Source organism: Oryctolagus cuniculus, chromosome 11, assembly GCF_964237555.1.
Source record: "Oryctolagus cuniculus chromosome 11, mOryCun1.1, whole genome shotgun sequence".
NCBI classification, from domain to species: Eukaryota; Metazoa; Chordata; class Mammalia; order Lagomorpha; family Leporidae; genus Oryctolagus; species Oryctolagus cuniculus.
This window is the reverse complement of record NC_091442.1, coordinates 48064008-48079974: the sequence shown is the minus strand read 5'-3', so window position 1 is coordinate 48079974 and position 15967 is coordinate 48064008. Positions and strand designations below refer to the sequence as shown.

The 15967-nt window shown below is 40.2% G+C and overlaps 1 protein-coding gene across 2 annotated transcripts in view; it reads right to left on the bottom strand.

Annotated features, from left to right (window-relative positions):
• The window catches only part of LOC100344441 (uncharacterized), a 107768-nt gene that overhangs the window by 62595 nt on the left and 29206 nt on the right, over window positions 1-15967 (bottom strand). The gene's annotated exons all lie outside the window — the stretch shown is intronic.

Sequence of the window (15967 nt, the reverse complement as noted above, 5' to 3'; positions counted from 1 at the left end):
GACTGCTTTTGTGAAACAGACTGATCTACTTCTTAACATGTGTGGTTTATGCATTTGGTATTATAATGCATTATATTCTCTCACCTCAGAACCCTTTACTTGATCTTTGTGCATACTGGGGTTGGGAGTGGATAAATATTGTTAAATCCAACTATCTGTCCTTATTTATCTCCCAGTGAGTGCTCAAAAGATAAATGTTGAGAGTCAGAGAAAACACAGCAGTAGTAATGCATGTATGAGCATGATTTTATTTTCCCAAACATTCACATCAAAATGTGCATAATTGCTGTGGTTTCTCAAGGGGGACATGGCCTGAAATTTAGTAATTTGCCTGAAAACCACATATTCTAGATACTCAGTTTCATGACGATGTACAGTTGCCTGCTTTGACTTTTTTTCTTTTTTGGACTTGTTTCCTTGACAGATTCCTAGCAAAATTTAATTTAATACAATTGAAATATATCAAGTTCATTTATTGGTTTGATGATTTACAGTGAATATAATGTGTGAAAATAGGTACTTCCCTATTTAGTATTTAGTAGTAAGAGAATTAATTGTTAGCATCTCTTTGGAGAATAAAGTATTTATATTTACAGTCACTTTGCTTAGGCAATTTTCTTTCTTTCTTCTTCTTTTTCTCTTTTAAGCGTTATTTACTTTTAGAATGGTAGACTTACAGAAAGGAGAGGCAAAGAGAGACAGAGAGAGGTCTTCCATCTACTGGTTCACTCCCCAAATGGCTGCAAAGGCCAGAGCTGGGCCCATCCGAAGCCAGGAGCCAGGAGCTTCTTCTGAGTCTCCCACACAGGTGCAGGGGCCCAACCACTTGGGCCATGTTCTGTGGATTTCCTAGCCACATTATAATGCAGGGAGCTGGACTGGAAGTGGAGCAGCCTGGACAGAAACCAGCAGCCATATGGGATGCTGGCACTGCAGGCAGTGACTTTACCCACTGTGCCACAGCACAGGCCCCAGGCAATTTTATTTTTACAGTAACTACAATACTTGTACATTGGTGTAAAATATGTATGCAAGGAGAGTACTCACTGGCATTTTATTTATAATAGCAAAAACTTAAAAACCACTCAAATATGCACCAGCTTGAATGTGTAGGTAAATTATATTATCCCTATACAATGGAATAGCAAGGACATATTAACATGAGTGGTGTAGTGGTGTGAATAAAGACGGGCACAGTGCTTTGGAGAACTATTTAGCATATTTACCCAAACTGAACATATACTAACCTATGGCCCAGCTCTTATAGAGATGCTTATATACAATTTCCACCAAAACACATGTGTGACAATGTTGAAATTACAGTACTGTTTGTAATTGTTCCCTATCTGGAAAGAACCCAGATGTTCATCAGTATTAGAGCTAACCAGTACTAGTAAATTTTAATGTACTTGTACCTAGTGAAAAGAGCTTAGAGTTGTGAGAATGAAAACCACATCCAAGAACATAAATGAATCTCACAAGTATGTAACAGAAGGCAGCAGACACAGAGTCTTTATTACATGGTTCTATTTATGTAGAGTTCAAACAACAGGTAAAAATTTATGTTAGAGATTAGGATATGCATACCCTGGAGGATGGGTAACAACTGGAAGGGGGGTACGTGGGGGAGTTTCTTGGATGCTGCTACTATTTTTGTTCTGTGTACTAATTCACTTTATCATTTTCATCATACTATATACTTATGATTTATCTGCTTTCTATATGTGTATACCACCTAGAAGTTTATATTAGAGGTGTGTGTTGTGCCACAGTGGATTAAGCTGCTGCTTGGAATGCTTGCAACCCATAATAGTGCCTGGTTCAAGTACTACCTACTCTGCTTCTCTAGCATCCGGCTAATACACGTGGGAAGCATCAGATGATGGCCTAAGTACTTGATTCCCTGCTACACACATAGAAAACCAGGTGGAGTTTCTTGGCTCCTATCGTCAGCCTAGCCCAGCCCTGGCTGAAGTGGGCAAAAAAGAAAAAGGCTACATTTGAAAATGTTGTAACTTTCTCTGCTTTTTAATTCTATCTATTATTATTACCAGACACTTGATCTTATTTAAATGATCCCTTTAACACTTAATCCTATCTATTTGATCACTTTCACACTTAAGATGGCATTTTTACCACCCAGCTTAATGAGATTTGGAGTCCCATGGCAAGTTTTTAAACTGTGCCCTTAGAACTAAGTCCATAGGAATGTATGCAGAACTATACAGCTTTACAGTTAAAAACTTCTTCCTCCCTCTCTTATTACACTCTTATTTTTTACTGAGATCTGTTTTCAGTTGACTTTATACACAAATGATTAGCTCTATGTTAAGTAAAGAGTTCAACGAATAGAATGAGAAAAGGGAAAAAAAAAACTATTCCTTGACAGTCAAGACAAGGGTTGTTCAAGTCATTGCTTCTCAAAGTGTCAGTTTCACTTCTACAGATTACGTTTTAGGTGCTCTATTAGTTACCACAGATCACAAAGAATATATGGTGTTTGTCCCTCTGAGACTGGCTTATTTCACTAAGTATGATTTTTCCAGATTTCTCCATTTTATTGCAAATGACCTTATTTCATTTGTTTTAACCGCTGTATAATATTCCATAGAGTACATATCCCATAATTTCTTTATCCAGTCTTCAGTTGATGGGCATTTTGGTTGATTCCATGTCTTAGCTATTGTGAATTGGGCTGCAGTAAACATGGGGGCACAGATAGCCCTTTCGTATGCTGATTTCATATCCCTTGTGTAAATTCCCAGGAATGGAATGGCTGGGTCATAGGGTAGGTCTGTATTCAGATTGCTGAGGTATCTCCAAACTGATCTCCATAGTGGTTTTACCAGTTAACATTCCCAGCAACAGTGGGTTAGGGTACCTTTTTCCCACATTCTCACCAGCATTTGTTATTTGTTGATTTCTGTATGAAAACCATTGTACCTGGGGTGAGGTGAAACCTCATTGTGGTTTTGATTTGCATCTCCCTGATGGCTGGTGATCCTAAACATTTTTTCATGTGTCTTTTGGCCATTTGGTTTTCCTCTTTTGAAAACTATCTATTTAAGTCCTTGGCCCATTTCTTAACTGGGTTTCTTGTTTTGTTGTTGTGGAGTTTCGTGATCTCTTTATATATTCTGGGAAAGCAGGGGAAGATGTCCCAAGTCCCTAGGTCCCTGCTACCCACGTGGGAGGCCTGAAAGAAGCTCCTGGTGTCAGCCTAGCCCAGCCTAGTTGCTGTGGCCATTTGGGGAGTGCATCAGTGGACGGATGATCTCTTCTCTCTCTCTCTCTCTCTCTCTCTCTCTCTCTCTCTCTCTCCCCTTTCTCTCCTTTCTCTCTCTTTCTCCCAGTGTAACTCTGACTTTCAAATAAATAAATCTTTAAAAAAAGACTCGATTCATGGTATAGCATGTGACAGTGCTCATTTCTTTTATGGCTAATATTCCATTTTAGGTACATATCACAATGTTTGTATTTGTGAATTCATTGATAGACATTTGGATTGCTTCTCCTTTTTGACTTCCACGAATGGTGCTGCTGACATGGATTTGAGTGCCTATTTAACTTCTTGGGAAACTGACAAGCTAGAGGCTGCAGTATTTTCCATTTCTACCAGAAATCTGTGAGGGTTCTATTTTCTGCATATTCTCTTCAAGACTTGTTATTTTTTGAGTTTTTTTTTAATCCATCCAAGTGATTATAAGGTAACATCTTGTTTGAATTAGCATTACTCTATTGACTGATCATATTAATCATCTTTATACTTACTTGTTGGTCATTTGAAAGTTTTTTTGTGGGCAAATATCTATCCAAGTCCTTTGCTTATTTCTAATTAGATTGTTTGTCTTTTTAAATATTTATTTTAATTATTTTAAAAAGTTAGGGAGAGAGGTAAAATCAGAGAGAGAGGTCTTGCATCTGCTGGTTCATTCCCCAGATGACTGCAATGGCCGATCCAAAGCCAGGAACCCCGAGTTTGCTCTGGGTCTCTCATGTGGGTGCAGGGGCCCAAGGACTTGGACCATCTTCTACTGCTTTCCCAGGCCTTAGCATAGAGCTGGATCAGAAGAGGGCAGCCAGGATTAGAACCAGCGCCCATCTGGGATGCCGGCACTTCAGGCCAGGGCGTTAACCCACTGCTCCACAGCTCTGGCCCCTGTCTTTTATTCTTTAAATTTATTTTATTTATTTGAAAGGCAGAGTGATAAGAGAGAGAGGGAGAAAAAGAGGTCTTTCATCTTTTGGTTCACTCCTCAGATGGTTGCAATGGCCAAGCTTGAGACAGGTGAAACCAGGAGCCAGAAATTCCATCGTGGTCTCCCAAGAGGGTTACAGGGACTCATGTATTTGGGCTATCTCCCATTGCTTTCCCTGGAGCATTAGCAGGGAGCTGGGTTGGAAGTGGAGCAGCTAGGACTGGAACGGGCGGTTACATGGGATGCCAGCATGGCAGCTTTATCTACCGTGCCAAAACTCCAGCCACCTGGTTGTCTGCTTATTGTTAAGTCATATGAATTCTTTACCTATTCTGGACACTAGGCCCTCATCAGGTTTATGAGGGTACTTCAAAAAGATCATGGAAAAGGGGCTGGCCCTGTGGCATGATGGGCTGAGCCTTCACCTACGGCACCCACATCCCATATTGGCACTGGTTCATATCTCAGCTGCTCCTCTTCTGATTCAGCCTCTGCTATGGCCTGGGGAAGCAGTGGAAGATGACCCAAGTGCTTGGGCCTCTGCACCTTCATGAGAGACCTGGAAGAAGCTCCTGGCTCCTTTCTTTGGATCGGCCCAGCTCCAGCTGTTGCAGCCATTTGAAGCGTGAACCAGTGGATGGAAGACCTTTCTACTTGCCTCTCCCTCTCTCTCTCTGTAACTCGCTCAAATAAATAAATTTTAAAATCTTTTTTGTTTAGTAAATATAAATTTCCAAAGTACAGTTTATGGATTACAATGGCTTAAATTTAAAAAAAAGGTCATGGAAAGGATGCATTGTGAGTAAATTATGCATGGATTTCAAACTTTTTTGGCACCACAGTAAGCGTTTCTTTTAATTCCATTTTTCTGTGAACATTTTGGTGTACTGTCATATGATTTACAGTTGTTTTCTTCCATCACATGGTCTATCGTTTCACATTCTTGATATACTTCATTGATATACAAAATTTTTTAATGTTGGTGAAGTGCAATTTAGCTATTTTTCTTTTTTTGTATACGTTTTTGTTGTCATAACTAAGGACGCATTGCTAAACCCAGGGTCTTGAATAATTACTGCTTGCTTTTCTGAGACTTTTGTCATTTCTAATTCGTATATTGAGGTTTTTGAGCAGTTGTGAACTAATTTTTGTATATGATGTGAGATAGAGCATCCAGCTTCACTTTTTGCATTGGTTATCCAGTTGCCTCAGCTCTAGTTGCTGAAGACAATTTTTTTTTTCACTGAATTTTCTGAACAGTTTTTAAACCTCATTGACCGTAGCTATGTGAGTTTATTTCTGAATTCTCAGTCACATTCCATTCATCTGTATGATTGTTTATATGCCTGTGCGTATTTAGGTTGATACAGCTTTGTAGTCAGTTTTGAACCTGCGAAGTAAGATTCTCCAACTTTGTTGCTTTTCATCATTGTTTTGGCTATTTTAGACTTTTTAATATTATAAAAAGTTTGAGACTTTTTATCATTTCCTAAATGCCCTTTAATTTCAGAATTGATTTTTCAATTTCTGTTAAAAAGAAAAGAAAGACATTGATTGGAGTACATTAAATTTGTGGATTGCTTTTTATGTTATTGCCATCTTAAGAGTAGCAGATCTTCCAACCTCTGACATGAGATTTCCATCCATGTAGTTAAGTCAGTTTGAATTGTTTTCTGTAATATCTTTTAGTTTTCAATATACAAAGCTTTCACTTCCTTGACTAAAGTTATTCCAGGGTGTTTTATTGTTTTGGATGCTGGTATATACAAATACAACTGAATTTTGTGTGTTGACCTTGTATTCTGCCTTTACTGAATTTACAGACTCTTAAGAGTTTTCTTGTAGATTGTTTGGGATTTCCACTTATCTGCATGTTAACATGTATCTGTGAGTTTTGCTTGGGAATCATGATATAGATCTGTAATTTTCCATTGATATCCTCCTAACTACTCTTGCTTCTAGGTTTTCTACCTTGTAGTCTGTTCTCCACGTAATAGCCAGAGTGACCCTTCAAAATGATTAATCCAATCATGTCACTTAAATGTAAACCTTATCCCAGATTCTACATCAAAATAAAAGCTTAACTTAACAAAGCACTACAAACCCCTATTTGATAGGCCACTGCTAATCAACACATTACCTCCTGTTCAAATGATAGCTATTATATTAGTGTGCAGTTTGTACTGCTGTGTGGATAGTGGACAGCTAAGTCCTTACTTTGAAGCAGCGAGTTTTCCCCCAGAAACCTTGTCTTGAAGGAATAGAAACTTCATGCATTTCCTAAGTACCCCTTTAGGAATACCATATCTTCCCACAATCCCACCCACACTCTGCCCCACACTCCCACCCCTCTTCCTCCTCCCTCTCCTATTCCCATTCCTATTCTTTTCTACGTTCTATTTCAATTAAGTATATGCACATTGGGTTAAGGCTCTACTAAGTAAAGTGTTCAACAGATTGTATGGGGAAAAAAACAAACTGTTCCTCCACAGTCAACCAAGGGCAGTTCAAAGACATTGCTTCTCACAGTGTGGATTTCAGTTCTATAGATGACCTTCTTGGGCTCTATAAGTTATCCCAGAACAGGGAGAACAAAGGGTGTATCCTCTTCACCCTGTCCCAACAAACAACCAAACCGAAACTAAAGTTATAAAAATATTGCCCGACCAAGAATCTAGGGACCCTAGGGATTACAGGTGGGTCGTATTCAGAATGGTATTTTATTGATGAAGTTGATTCAGTACAATCAATGAACACATGTAGGCTTTCCAAGTGTGTGCATGTTGTGGTATGTGTGCATGTGTGCGTGCCTGTGTCTGTGCATCTGTGTTTGCATGTGGGTATGTGTGATGTCTGTGAGTGTGTGTGGGTTGTGTGCATGTGTGCCTGTGTGTGCCTGTGTGTGTGGTGTCTGTGTGGGGGGGAGGGTGTGTGTCAGTGCATGTGTTCATGTTTGTGTGTCTGTGTGTCAGTGCATGGGTGAGTGTGTGTGTGTGCATGTGTGTATGTGTGGTGTCTCTGAGTCTGTGGGGGGGTGTATGTGTGGTGTCTGAGTCTGTGCATGTGGTGTGCCTGTGCATGTGTGTGTGACGTGGCATGGTGTGTGTGCATGCATAGGTATATTCCTGTGTGTGCATGTGTGGTTAGTGTAGAGGGTGATGTTGCACTTGGCAGTTTGGCAGCATTTGCAAATGGCTGCTCCAGTCCTCCTGTGTGCTGTGCAGGGAGCATGGCCCTTGGTGTGCGCGTGCGGTGAGGCAGGAGCCTGGCAGGTGCTGTCAGGCCGCGGAGGCCATTGGCAGCTCCAGGGCCGAGCAGGGGAGGCAGGCTCTAGTGCGCAAGCGCGGGCTTGTCCTTGGGCCTTGGGGCCTAGCGGATGCTGGGCCCGGGTCGAGTGCCCAGTCCCAGCTGGCCAGCACCTCAGCGGGCCCGGGAAGAGGGACCGGAACAAGGCCTCTGCGAAGGGAAGTGAGCTGAGCGGCCAGGAAGGGAGCGGAGCCCCGCGGGACGACAGCGGCGGAGCGGTGAGTGGCCATGGGCCGGGGGTGGGGGTTGGGGGCTGGGCGCCGCTGGACGCTGGTGTGGGCAGGGAGAAGGCCTTCTGAGAAGCCCACCGCCCTCGGGAGGATGCGCCGGCCATTGTCGGGAGGCTGTGTGTGTCAGATGCTGAAGCTGCTCTCTGCTTTACGCACGGCCTTTCCAAACCAGCGGCTGTGGCTGCGTCCAGGGGTCCTGGATGGATGGACAGAGGCCAGGTCACCGAGGTGCCACAGGGGAGAGTTAGAAACACTGCAGGTCTTGTGCGTGATGCCCCTTGGTTCTTGAGCAAGACTAGGTGACATATAGAAGTAGTGAAATCGCTCTCTAAATCTCTTTTTGGTAAAACTCATGAAATGCGTCTCTGGGGTCTGGAACTGTTGGCCATGTCTGTGGGGCTTGTACAAGCTGTGCTTGTTTTGTGGTCTGGAGAAATTGGGAGGCGATGAATTGTCAAAGGTCATAGAATGCTGCGTTCCTATTGGGAATATTTTCAGCCATTTTTCCTTATGTTCTAATTTGAGTGAGCATTTTCTTTTTTTTTTTTAATTTTATTTAATGACTATAAATTTCCAAAGTACAGAATATGGATTACAATGGCTTCCCCCCCATAACGTCCCTCCAACCCGCAACCCTCCCCTTATCCACTCCCTCTCCCCTTCCATTCACATCAAGATTCATTTTTGATTCTCTTTATATACAGAAGATCAGTTTAGCATATATTAAGTACGGATTTCAACACTTTGCATTTTCTTTTAATACGTACAGAGTGTCTGTAATGGACAAAGTGCGTGTATTTTGTGACACCTGTTTTCTAGATGATTGCACAAGGGGCTGTGAAAAGGGTCACAGATGCTCCTCGGCATAAGATCAGTGTTTGGGCTGTTCTGCTATTTTCTAACAGATGGTCTGCTACTACTGCAGTGCTTGAAAGAAGTAAGCCTGAAACTGGTGTTGGGCTTTCTATTGCTCAGGGCAGTCATGGGTGTAATCCCAATTGTGCGGATTTTCCTGTGGCACCTAAGGTAAGTCCAGTTAGTGGGAGAATCGTAACATTGTGGTCTGTAATAAATATTTGTTGGAATTCCCATGTACTGAGGTTAATGGCGAATCAGGCTGTAGCTATAATAAAACCGATATCTCTAAAGCGATTATATAAAATTTCTTGTAGGGCCCTGGTGTTGGCATCTGTCCATGTAATCGTCCAATTAAGAGGAATGATATAATTCCTACGCCCTCCCATCCAATAAATAGTTGGAAAAGATTATTTGCTGTAACTAGAATTAATATAGTAATAAGAAATATTAATAAGTATTTGAAGAATTGTTTAATTTTTGGGTCTGACTATATGTATCATATGGAAAATTCTGTAATGGACCATGTCACAAAAAGTGCAATTGGGGTAAATAGTAAAGGGAAATAATCTAGTTTAAACTAAATGTAAGTTTAAAAGTATGAATGGTCATTCAGTGCCAGTTGGAAATTATTGGTTCTTGGTTTGTTCTAATAAAAATTAGGATTGGAATGAGCCTAATAACAAATGCATATGATACTGAAGTTTTTACAAAATTAAGGTAGCTAATGTTATTAAAAATGTTAGTGAACAAGGCTAGAATAGGTAGAACTAGAATGATGATTGAGAGAGCTACTAAAGTGGAGAATAAGTTAGTTCCTTTTATTTGGAGTTGCGCCAATGTTTTGGCTCCTAAGGCCAACGGATTACTTCTATCCTTTAAAAGTTAGGAGAGCCGTGAAGTTAAGCATGGGTGCATGAGTTAGCATTTCTTGCAGACATTCTCGGTAAATAAGGAGAGTTAATCTTCTATTATTAGATTCACAATCTAATCCTTTCTTAAAACTATATTTACAGAATATTGGCCTAGAATCATTTTTGGGTTAATAGATAGGAGAAGGAGTGGAGTTAGGTGAAGCATTATTAGAGTATTTTCTCAGGTGAATGTTGGTGAAATATTATTAGTATGATATGTAAATTTTCCTCTTTTGGTGGTAGATAATAGGTCAAGGGAATAAAGTACTGTAATTAGTACCTATTAGTGTTAGTGCCTATTAAAATAATAGTAAGATTAGATCATGAAAAGGATGTTATTATAACAAAACGTTCCCCTAGTAAGATAGTAGTAGGTGGTAAAGCAAAATTAGTGAGGCTAGCTAGTAGTCATCATGCAGCTGTTAATGGCAAGACAGTTTGAAGACCTTGTGCTAATAGTATAGTTCGGCTATGAATACGTTCATAATTAGAATTAGCTGAGCAGAATAATATAGAGGAGGTTAGGCCATGGGCAATTATTAGAACGGTGGCTCCTGTAGACTTCATGGAGTTTGGATTAAAATTGTGACAATTCCTAAGGCTATATGACTAACTGAAGGATAAGCAGTGAGTGAGTTTAGATCTGTTTGTCATAAGCAGATAGAGCTAGTTATAGTTATGCCTCAAAGTGAGAGTATAAGCAATGGGTAGGCTATCTATTCTTTGAGTGGGTTAAGCACGATGGTAATACTTATAGGCCATAGCCGCCTAGTTTTAGTAAGACGGCTACTAGGACCATTGAGCCTGCAATGGGGGCTTCAACGTGGCGTTTTGGTAATCAAGCCCTTAAAGGGGTATTTTGACTAAAAATGCTATTATGCATGCTACTCATATTAGTGAATTAGACCATGATGGTGCCAGTGCTTCATTTAAGAATTGTATAAGTAAAACATAAAGAGATCTGGTAAAGTTTTGGCTATAGATTAAAGCAAATAAAAGTGGCAGAGGGGCGCCAGCGCCCTGGCTCACTAGGTTAATCCTCCGCCGGCGCCGCTGGCATCCCATATGGGCGCCAGTTTCTAGTCCCAGTGCTCCTCTTCCAATCCAGCTCTCTGCCTGCACCCGCATGGGACACCAGGAGGAAGCACCTGCCTTCTTGCTTCGGGTCGGTGCAGTGCCAGCTGTGGTTGCCATTTCGGTAGTGAACCAATGGAAGGAAGACCTTTCTCTCTGTCTCTCTTTCTCTCACTGTCTAAAACTCTGTCTGCTGGCGCTGTGGCTCACTAGGCTAATCCTCCGCCTAGCGGCGCCGGCACACCGGGTTCTAGTCCCGGTCGGGGCGCTGGATTCTGTCCCGGTTGCCCCTCTTCCAGGCCAGCTCTCTGCTGTGGCCAGGGAGTGCAGTGGAGGATGGCCCAGGTGCTTGGGCCCTGCACCCCATGGGAGACCAGGAAAAGCACCTGGCTCCTGGCTCCTGCCATCGGATCAGCGCGGTGCGCCGGCCGCAGCGCGCCAGCCGCGGCGGCCATTGGAGGGTGAACCAATGGCAAAGGAAGACCTTTCTCTCTGTCTCTCTCTCTCACTGTCCACTCTGCCTCTCAAAAAAAAAAAAAAAAAAAACTCTATCTGTCAAAAAAAGTGGCAGAGATCCTAGAGATCCTATCCTATAAGTGTATAGAATAAGAAGTAAGTTCCTGCATTAAGTCGTTCTGTTTGGTTACCTCATTGTGTGATGATAATTAGTGGGGGGATTAGTGTTGCTTCAAATAAAATGTAAAATAAGATAAGTTCTGTGACTAAAAATGTTATAACTAAAAATGCCTGTAAAGAGATTAAAAGGGAAATATATGTTTTCTTTTGTACTAAGGTTTCTTTGTCTAGATGATGTTGACTCACTAAGATTATTAGGGAAGGAGTCAAACTATACGTATGAGGAGAAGAGCAGATAGGGCATCTGAAAAAAATGTTGTTGAAAAGCTTAGGTTGGTGTCATTTGGTTGATTTAATAGAAAAAGAGCAGCCAGGCTAATTAAGAGACTATTCGCTTTCGTGTGAATACAAATTATAGAATTCTTAGACCATCATGAATTAGGGATAAGTATAATTGTAGGAATAATAATTTTTAGCATTGTAGGAGGTTAAGGTTTTGAACATAATCTCGATGCAGTAAGTATTAAAGACTGTAACTAGCCATGCTAACCCAACAGCAGCTTTACAGGCTGTAATACTAAGAGGATAATTGGAAATATAAAGGAAAGTGTAAAGGGGGCATTTAGGGCTGTTAATGTAATTGAGATAAAAAGTGATAGTATTATTCCGTCAAGGCATAAAAGAGAAGATATTGAGATTGATAGATTAGCATTCCTAAAAGTGCTAAGATAAATGCTAGGAAAATGTTAATACAGATTGAAGGCATTTTGATAATGATGGAATTACCACAGTCGAATGAGTCAAAATCATTTATTTTAAGTAACTAATTATCATATTCAATTCATTCTAATCCTTTTTGGTTTCATTCATAAGCTAAGCCTAAAGCTAGCATTGGTATTAGTATGAGTACTATGATGAGAACTAGGTTGAGGTTGTTGAATTGTGCTGCTCATGGGACAGGAAGAAGCAATTTCTTGGTTGAACAATACGAATGTATTGGCTGCTAGGAAAAATTTTATTGAGAATGGTAGGTGTGCTGATCCTATAGGGTCAAATCCACATTCATAGGGGCTTGATTTTTCAGCGCAGGGTCCGGTGTCGTTCCTCCGCGAGTGGGGGAGCGACACAAATAAGTAAAAAAAAAAAAAAAAAAAAAAAAGGTGAAGTGTGACACTGGGGACTTAGTGCAGGTAATAATGATAACAGTCCTAATAAATTATTTTTAAAAGAGAAAATTGTTTCAATAATTTAGAACTACACTTAATATTGAGTGCAATTTAACCCAAATGACTCTTATTTTTACATTTGGATGCATAAAGTTGAGAATTTAGAATGTTCCAGTCTGAGCTCAGATGGCACTGGAATGGAGCATGTCTACTCTCTGATGTCAAGAGAAAAACTGGCAAACTGGAATGTCCCAGGGGAATGAGCAGGCTGGGCAGGATGTAGAAACTGTGCCACATGACCTACACTAGGAAGAACTAGGAAAAAGAGACTAGAGAGAAATGAGATGCTTCTTTTCAAGGACATAAATGACTGTTGGGTAGGAAAACGTTTCGCCTTTTAGTAACTGCCCTAAAATAAGCCCCCATGGAGCTGAGAAAACACATTTCAACTGAAAGTAATATAGTCTGAAAACAGAATGAGGTTCTTCAATTGAGTTCCTTTTCAACAGGGCAGTGGCTAAACAATTAAATATATGGATTTTTAGAGGATATTTAAATAACATCAAATGGATTCTAAATGATCTTCTAATTCATGATTTTGTGATTTTTAGAACATATATGACAAGCACAGGCTCAAAATATTTTGTAGGCTGGTCTGATTGTGTTAGTATATATTACTGCTTTTTCTTATGAATCAGTGTCAAATTCCTTACAAGTAGGTTTCCCGAAGTAGAAGTTGCAGTTGGCAAGGAATCTTTGTACCTGACTTCCAGAACTCCATGAACAAAAATTGGGGCAGAAAGAGAGGAAGAGAGAGGGAGAGAGGAAGGGAGAGGGAAACCACTGCACTGCTATACTACTTCTTGGGGAGACACAAGGCATGTTAGTATGTTGCAGGTTCTGAAATGCCCTGTGTTAAAAGGAAAAAACATAGCATAACTCTTGAACTCTGCAATGACACTATTCAGAGTCCTCCACTATACATATTTTCCTCACTTTCCAGCCTCAGTCTATAGACCTTCCTATCAAATCTCCACTCCAACCACCCAGGAACTGTTGTCCACATTTTGGCCCTGGCAATCTCTCTCTGTAAGAGGTTTAAATTCCTGCGCCTTCCCAAAGGGGTCTCCCCTCCTGAAGCAAACCAGAGAGAGCCCCTCTCAGGTTCACACTCATCTGTCAGAGGCTCCGAGTGGTTCTATTTCATGAATTTCCTCATTAGCTCTTGGCCACACACAAGAATATAATACATTCTGATGTGCCTCACAACACCTACTGTGATGTTTCTCACCAGGTAGGTGTGTACAGTAAGCCTGTCTCAGATTATTCAAGGAGCTATAAGACAGTTAGAAGATGACATACCCATGCTGTGGTCAGTGTCGATATGGTTACTATTAAGGGCAGGACCTTCTTTAATCCTGGAAAGTAAATGGAGAAGGTACTGAGCAGCGGTGTTTAGATGCAGCATTAGTGTAATTTGTATCAATTTTTTCTGAACAAATTGTTCTGTCTTTTGTCACTGTGGTCCAAACTAGATGACTGACCCCTAGATGGAAGCGTGAAGTTGAGGAGAGAAATGGCTTTATTCCCATGCATGAACCATGCTTTCATTGTTTCTTATTCTGTTTTCATTAAAATACATAACGTATAAATGTCCAGTGTATAATCATCCCCACCTTAACTGTTTTGAATGTAACAATAGTAGGTTTTCATATTGGCCCAACATGATGAAGATGAACCTTGTTCATTTTATGTGGACATGTACTTTATTTTTTTCAAATCTTGGTAGACATTTTTGTTGCCTTCAACGCTTAACCGTTAAAAACAACATTGCTGTAAACATGTATGGGTTTTTGTAGTGTGTGTACAATTGAAGGGGAATTTATGAGTAATAGAGAACCATATATTAAACTAACCTCAATATGTTCAGATTGTCTTTTGGAGTGATTCTAATGATGTCAGTAGAAGATGAGGTTCCTGCTTATATCCTAATTCTTGAGATTTTCAGTCTCCTTAATCATTGCTCATCTGTCAGACATTGAATAATATCTTTCTATGTATATATCTTTTGTGATTTAATTTATATTTTAAAGCACACATATTTGAGTGTTTAGTTTTATTAATTTTAACAATGTTTACAATAGTCTAATCCCCACCACAGAGAAGATGTAGAACTTCTTCTCCAGAAAAACTCTTCTAAAATCCACACATGATTTTCATAATTCCCATTCTATGAACTTTCAGAAAACTCCTATATGTGTGGATTTCAATACTTTTGGCATCAAAATCAATCTCTTTTAATTCCATTTTCCATAAACTTTGAAATGTCCCAAATTTATCTTAAGATCAGCACTGAATGTCATTATTTCACCTTTTTTCCATTTCTTGGGTATTACCACTCTGCAATTTTTATTGTTAGAAATTCTGTTTTGTGAGATTCTGAATTTCTTTTTTTTATTACAAGTGCTTTTCTTTTCAGATTTCTTTTTTTTATTTTTTTATTTTTTTTTAACTTTTATTTAATGAATATAAATTTCCAAAGTACGACCTATGGATTACAATGGCTTCCCCACCATACCATCCCTCCCACCCACAACCCTCCCCCCTCCCACTCCCTCTCCCCTTCCATTCACATCAAGATTCATTTTCGATTATCTTATTAATTTCAGTTCACAATTGATCATAATGAAAGGACTAAGAGTCAAAGGAAGCACATAAACAAGTCTAGTACCTGCTAACGCTAACCGATGGAGTAAATAAAGGGGAGGGTGATCCAACATGGGAAGCGAGATACTCAGCAGACTCATAGAATGGTGGATGTCCTAAACAGCACTCTGGCCTCAGAATCAGCCCTAAAGGCATTCCAATCTGGCTGAAAAGCCCATAAGAGTATTTCAGGCATGGAAAGCCAAGACACTCTGGCAAAAAGATCTCTGTGAGTGAGATCCCAGTGGAAAGAACAGGTCTTCAAAGAAGGAGGTACCTTTCTCTGAAGGGAGGAGAGAACCTCCACTTTGACTATGACCTTGTCTAAACAAGATAAGAGTCGGAGAACTCAGAGGGCTTCCATAGCCTTGGAAACTCATGACTGGAGCATAGGGAGATTACTGATGCCATAGACAGGAGTGTCAATTTGTAAAGTCAACAACAGGAGTCACTGTGCACTTACTCCTCATGTAGGATCTCTGTCCTTAATGTGCTGTACATTGAGATTTAATGCTATTACAAGTGCTTTTATTGGAGCAATTTGTTGATCAGTGTTCAAGAAGGATTACAGAGCAATTAGTAATAATAAAAGCTGATGGGGATCATTTCCCAAAATGCTGTCTAGGAGTAAAACTGATACAGATTCTGTAACCCAAGGTAGGTTTTTCTGTACCTTTCCACTAGCAGTTTTTATATGTCATCTCTCAAGAAATTTCAGATGTTTCAAATCTAAACCTACATCAAAGGTGGGATTTATAAAAACAGCAAAGGGGTTCTGTGTATTTATTTCCATTCGCTAATCCTAGCCAGCAGCTGAAAGAATTGGAGTTTAAATCCCATTACTCTCTCTCAACCCCCGTCTCCTAAGCCACAATGTCAAGTTGATAGAAACACTGCTGGGATGAGCAAGGAAGCTGTCACACTGACCAACCATTTCCGAT